The sequence below is a fragment of the Silene latifolia genome, chromosome Y (genome assembly GCF_048544455.1).
Source record: "Silene latifolia isolate original U9 population chromosome Y, ASM4854445v1, whole genome shotgun sequence".
NCBI lineage: Eukaryota > Viridiplantae > Streptophyta > Magnoliopsida > Caryophyllales > Caryophyllaceae > Silene > Silene latifolia.
In genome coordinates, this window is record NC_133538.1 from 175984880 (window position 1) to 175992559 (window position 7680).

Below are 7680 nucleotides of genomic sequence, written 5' to 3' on the forward strand. Positions count from 1 at the left end.
CTTAAAACACTACTACAAACACATTCCTACTATAATAATACAATCATCTAATTCAAGTTCTAAATCAAAAGGGGTGTAAATAGATAACAAAAATTCCCTAAATGCAAGAAGAGATTCAATTTGCACCCCTTTTGAAGTTAGTTGCATATTTTAGTTAGTTAGAAATTCAAAAGGTTGTTGGGCTCTAACTAACTTCCCACCCCAAAAAGGTCAACAAGTTAATAAAGTTGTTGCCGTTATAATATTTAACATCGTTAATGGCAAAGGGCAGATGGTGGACTAAACTGAAAGTTCGGGGGCACCATGTGCACAATTTTAAAAGTAAGAGTACCATGTGAATTAAGCCAAATCTTAGGAGCACCATGTGAATTATCCTTGTAGCTTGAGCATAACTTTATTGCTTGACTCACATTATATCCTCAAATGCTACTCGTTTTAACTTCAATTATATCAATTCATTTGACATATCTATTTTATTCTAAGGCTTGTTGAATGTTTTTTAGTCTCAAACTAACGACTGGTAAAATATCAGATAACCAAGAACCACTCTGTATATCTTAGGTAAAACGGATACGGTAATTGCTTATTGCATTACATTGTGACATCTCTCATATTTAAAGGCTTGATTATTGAAAACTTATATATATATTATATCCATGGTTTGAATCCTTCTAATATTAAGATTGATCATAGCTTAATTTATCATAATAACTTTATAAAAATTTGTTTTCAGTATTAAGAAATCTATTTTTCTTAGGATAATTTTATTTATTAAATTTTTTTTGAAATCTACTCTTGTTAGGATTTCTAAAAAAGTTGGACTCTCTAATATCGCTCGAAAAATTCCTGCTTTATATAAGAAATCTATTTTTCTTAGGATAATTTTATTTATTAATTTTTTTTCGAAATCTACTCTTGTTAGGATTTCTAAAAAAGTTGGACTCTCTAATATCGCTCGAAAAATTCTTGCTTTATATATATACTAGATTTAATGCTCGTGCGATGCACGGGCCTATTTATATTATTATATCATGTAGTAACTGAAAAATGTCAGTATGATATAAATTATGTACTATTGCGTTCGTGTATTCTACATTTTCTACAGATGATGACAATAATAATGTCGTGAACTCATGATCAACTAATTGCGTCCCTGTGTTCTATTGATGATGACATTAATAATGTCCTGAATTCATGATCAACTAATTTCAAATCTGTCATATAAAGGGAATTGTTTTTTTTTTTTTTTTTTGGTACAAAGGTGAGGGGGAGTTATTAGGCTGTCGTCTTAAGTTTCTAAAGTATATCATCGAGATTTGGTGCACCTACAAAAGCAAGGCAATCAAACAAAAACCAATTAAGTTATATTTTATCGTAAAAACATAGATAGTAAGATTAGTAACTAATTAAGTTATATTTTAGAAATATGGTGCAATTAGATAAATTTAAAACCTTATTTCTCCAAATGTGTATAAAAACACATTTGTGTTTTTGTTTTTCAATTTTCATTGACGTGTACCGATGATCTACAGTACGAATTTAGTATTATTCAGAAAAAATAAACTTGTAGTGCATTTCTTTTTTGAGTTAAAGGTAAGAAAATGACCTATTCTATCAAATTTTTCAGTTACGGACCTCAAGGCCTTACTCCGTTAAACTTCTGTTAAATTACTCATGTTCACACAGAAAGGTTGCAAGTGAAACCTACGTAAATTACTTGGTTCATGGAAAATGCTGCAAAGTTAACATGTGCAAATGAGAAATGAGAAATGAGAAAAGGATAAGGATTGCATAAATGTGATATAAAACAGGAAAATGAAGCCCTGGCTATTCATTCCTCATCTACTATCGTCTATCTCCATTTTCCTCTCTTCTCGTCTCCCTGACAATTCGTTTTTCATCAACTATTGATAATTTTCGGCAAGTGAAACCATACAACATCAATGTTTTCTGCCCAAGCAAATTTACAAATAACATCGTGAAAGTTTTACCTTTTAAATTGTTGCGTCGTGATAATTGATACCTCAGTAGCTAGCGTGACATAAAATCATCAAAATCTACCCTCTTGCAAACTGTGCAAAATCAATTGACCTGAGCACGAATAAACACAAAAATGAGAACTGCTTATTAGTGGGCATTATATAGACATTATTATATCAGTACACCATGCTAGGCAAACCGGTCAAGAGAATACATATACATAAATAAATAATAAATATGGAGAAAACTGAACATGCAAATATATTAAGCTGTTAGGGATTTGTGCCTTGAATTTGTGTCGAAGACGAAAATACAAGAAGAGTGGTAGACCGAAAAGTAAAACAAGAAGAAAGGAAGTACTGAGCTCTTCGTGAGTCGCATGTATCACTGAATTCATGTTTGGTTTTCTGGCTGATTGTGTTGCTACGTTGACTTGCATTAGAATTGGGAAATTAGTGGATCACTGGATCTTGCTATTCTATTTTAATGTGTTCGGTTGTTACGTAGTACGTATGGTTTCGGTTTTAGGAAATTATTTATTTAATTTCCTATTGGTTTATTTCTTATTTAGTTTAGATATTTTATTTTGGGTGGAATAAGTATATAAAGACCTAAGTTTTATTCTAGGTTAATTAAGAGAGAGATTTGAGAGCACAATAAAGAGGGTCGATTTGTGAGGTTCCTTCTGAAGAAGAAAACTCAGTTTGTTCCGGGCTCTATTATTGGTGTTCGTTTGTCTTTGAAGATCGAAGGAGTTTGTTCAGATCTTGGTAGGCCTCAAGATTATTTGTCCTTCGTCTTATTGGGGTAGTCTCTTTTGTTCCTTTGAGACTACTATATTTGTTGGTAGAATAGGGTATACTTTTGGCTCATATTGAGCGCGTGTGTATCGGTCTACTGTTGTACTATTTTCTCCACATAGTGAAATTTGATCTCCTTGCAGGGTGGACGTAGCCAGTTATTTTACTGGTGAACCACATAAATATTTGTGTCAACTTTTTACATTCGTTATTTATTGTTCTTATCGCCTTATCAATTAACTGTTTGGGTAACGGGACGCCTCCGTTACAACAATTAGGGGGAGGATTGTTAGGGTGCAAATCCTTGTCCCACATCGGTAGAAAAAAGATGGAAGATCATCTTTATAAGTGTTCAGAAAATATAATAGTACGAGGCCTTTTGGGAATGAGCCCAAGAGTAAATCCGTGAGAGCTTGGCCCAAAGCGGACAATATCGTACTATTATGGACAGTGGACATCGGTGCAGCAGAGGCCCAACACGGGATATTCACGCTTCCGCACAACAAGTGGTATCAGAGCCCAAGGTTCGACTTGGGCTAGACACGAGGATGCATCAATAGGCCCAAGACTTGAAGTTGTACACTGTAAGGCATGGAACTCCTAGCTCGGGGTGCGTGAGTCCTTGAGCAGACCCGATCCAGGGTTAAATGGATGAAAGGCGTCATAGGTCTTGTGGAACAAAAGACTATTTGTGTACTAGAACTGTTGATCAGGTGGACCCTTATCAGATTGGGTGCCACAGGTCTGGTGGGTCCTTTCCAGGTTGGATGCGAGAGACCGTTTGTGTTCTAGGACTTCTGAAGTGACGGGCCCGGTCCAGGGTATATTGGATGCAGAGGATATTCGATATGCATGTGTAGCTAATCCCCAAGAAGGGCACATGGACGGCTCATGGTAGCATGGTGTGTCGGCTAAGGGGAGGTTATCAAGACTTATGATGTTTCGGGTGTCTAGAAGTTGGGGCTGTAGAGTGGGAGAGTCCTCCATGGAGGTCAAGGTCCGACTCAAGATGATGGTCCTTGGTTTGAGGGGGAGGATTGTTAGGGTGCAAACCCTTGTCCCACATCGGTAGAATAAAGACGGAAGATCATCTTTATAAGTGTCCAGAAAATATAATAGTACGAGGCCTTTTGGGAAGGAGCCCAAGAGTAAATCCGTGAGGGCTTGGCCCAAAGCGGACAATATCGTACTATTATGGACAGTGGACATCGGTGCAGCAGGGGCCCAACACGGGATATTCACGCTTCCGCACAACATAAGCAATGAACAATAGACTATGAATACACGGTGAAAGGGGGAGTAGATAAAAACCTTCTTATATACTGCAAAACGCTCTCGTGTTTAATTTCTATCCTACTCAAAGTCTCGTATCAATGAGTCTTCTTTTTGTTTATTTTTTCTGGTCGTGTCCCACTAAAACTTGGACTCTCTATAATCGCTTGAAAAAAGATTCCTTTAATAATATACTAGATTTAATGCCCATGCGATGCACGGACCTAGTAGTAATATCGTGTTATTTAAATTTTCTTTAAGGTTGACACTGCTGACAGTGATCTACATATATATATGCTCGGATTCAAATCTTCATCTCCCTATAGTGAACTTGATTTAGTAATAAATTGGCTAAATTTAGGGTGAAAAACATATTTTTATAACTTCTTGCCTTATAGTTAACACATACAAAAAAAACTTCAATCCATACACCTGCATTATTATACCTATTCCCATGCACTAAATTTAAAGCTTGAACCATTCACAAAAAAACCCACTATTATTCATAGCTATTTGCAAAACGACTATATATTACTCTTTTGGTGAGTCTCCTTGTAGATTGAATGAGAATTTGACCAATCCATGTACTGCTTAGAAACGCTGGTATGAAATTTTTAGTAATAATATTTAACTAAAAATTATGCATTAGTAGTTTAGTACTCCACTACTCCGTCCTTTTCGTTACTCTTTTAGATTGTAAAAAAATGATGCATACAGATACAATGCAATCTAAGAAATTGAATATTTTTGCTTCATTGTTCTATTGTACTCGTATTTATATTATGTTACATATAATTAGTACCATTGCATCCTTGTCCTTATTATCCTAGTGTTCATGTCGTCTGATCTACGGGTGTCACATAGATAATAATTGAATACCACAAAACTCTAATACAAATACTACGTAGTTACCATCTTTATTTTCTTATACTAATACGAGGTACAAATTAGAGATTATCCTTGGATAGAATTTGATATTCACTGCATTGCAATAATAGAGTATATAGTAAGATAATACAGTAGTTAATTAAAAAATACTATGCATTACAAATGCACGTCCATATATAAAAAAAATAATGAACAAATTAAATTATAATGATAATAGAGTCTCAAAATTTACTCGTATCTTCCGTTTTCATTAAAGTCATCGAATGATAATAGAGTCTCAAAATTTACTCGTATCTTACGTTTTCATTAAAGTCATCGAGTATACGTATGATCTTCAATATGTTCTTCCGAGCTCTAACTAATTATAGTACGGAGTATTTCACGTGCACCCTACAAAATTATTAGAGAATTTGAGTTGAACTATGTTAATTCTCTTATTGTTATTATACTTTATTGTCTTGATCGATTTTGTTATAGAGGGATAGCAATCCTTAATTATAATTTTATTTTTTTTATATATATGAAGTGGTAGTGAAAGAACTCTAATAATCAATCAATATCTATCTATCTATCTATCTATATTAATAAAGGAAGCTTTTTTCGAGCGATTACAGAGAGTCCAACTTTTATAAAACTTTCGAGCGATATTTTAATGTAAAATACTTTGACTTTAATTAGAAGTTAATGCAAATTAATTTAATATTCTGTAAAATTAAATAATAAAAAACACATATATCAATATATGTAGCATTGTTATACACAACTAACATAATGTAACAAAAAGATAAGAATTTTAATTACATACAACCTCATTATTTTATTTGTAGTATAATTGTAATTACATACAACCTCATTCTTTTAGTTGGAGTTTAAGACTACACATGCACGTCTGTTAGTGTATATATACATAAACATGAGCTTCAAATAATCATCTCCCATATTAAAACTATCTTCACGTCACATTATTTGTGTATACCCTAAATTTCATTCCCCTTCCCCTATAATGATTGTTATTATTTAAAACATATGATTTTTGTCCCTACTAATTTTGATGTTTATATTGTTTCTATTATGGAATATTATGATATTTACATGATTTTTTTTCAAAGTTTTGCAGGTTATCTTATAATAGTCGTGCACTCAAGGTTATTACGCTTCCGTATTTAAGGTAAATTAAAAAAAAAAAAATCATCCAACCTCTTTTATGTTGTATAGGTTTGTGTATTCAAACTATTTATGTTTCTTATGTTTCATGTTATTGTATGTTTATTGTCGCTTTCTCACTGAGTTGTTTATGTTTTTGTTTAGTTGTTTGACGGGTTTGATGACTATTTTTCTCATCGAGTTGTTTATGTTTGTTTTGTTGTTCGACGAGTTCAACTTTAGCTAAATTATTCGTTGGACTAAGTTATTCGTATGTGAGGTTGTCTCTGTACAGAGAACAACATTAACAGGTGCATGGTAAAACAAAAAGAAGAGAATATGGGAAGAAAGCTTGACAGTGATAAGCTGATAATTGTGTATACATAGAGAACATACTGGAACGAAGAGTATGTATCCATACTTTACTCGGTCGAATTCTCTTTGTGAGTCTTAATATTTTAGCACGACAAAAATAAGCCATTCCATTCGAAATGTTATTTAATACTCCCTCCAATTTCATTTATTGCTCCTCTTTCCCTTTTCATCCATTTTCCTTATTGTTCCCTCTTTTCTTTTTTGGACAACTTTGTGTGGTCCAAAATTAATTTGAAGTGGGGTCATGTGTATTGAGTGGTCTAAATTGATTCCCTTATTTCTTATGTCAAAAAGAAAGGGGAACAATAAATGAAATTAGAGGGAGTATATTAAATTGGGGATCTAAATGAGAAATCACAATTATAAACATAAGTTGGCCAATAATAATGGAGTACTACAACAAGATAAAGGGAGAAGTACAATTCTAAAGAGAGACAAGTCAAATAACCAATTCCATGGGAAATTAGACTCACACACGGGAACAAGAAGTCAACAAGGTCTCGCTCATGGAGGAGGGGGTGAGATAGAGCATGCGAATTAACATGATTGAGTGGAGCACTAGAAAATTTCGTAAGATGCACAAGCCATTCATTTCAATTGATTAAATAATGTGCGGACTAACTATTACAAAACCAATGACAAGTACTTATTACACCTACTATTACTCTTTCATAAGACCATCTTACGTAGAGGTCGGGTAAAAGTGTGAAACAAAAACATAGTACAATTTCCGTGGAAAAAGTATAAACACCAGGTAGATCGGCATACGAGGTTTGCTAATGATTATAGTCATCTTAAGCTATTTATTTTCTTAATTAACAACGCAGTGGTTCATCAATTTCGATATATACCATTTTTAGTGACCTTCTCAACTAACGCAGCGGTTCATGATCTCAAGATTTGTTTGTTGAATTAAAATCTTGCTTAGCTAAGTATTTTAGTGGTACATGATATCAAATTAAAGAACAGGCTACATATACGTGCTTCCAAATTATTTAGTCAATTTACGTACACAAGGCTCTTATTTTTGTTACCCTTGACAACAACATAGGACCTCTCTATGTAAGTTAAACTCAGTATTGCTAAACATTTCTCTAACATTCACCTAAAGTTAAACTTAGCTCATTAATGTCTACCCCCATAATAAAAATAGAATTATTAATGTGACATCAAAGAGTTGTCATGCATGGACCTAACAATTCTTTACGGAGTCCTTCTTTTG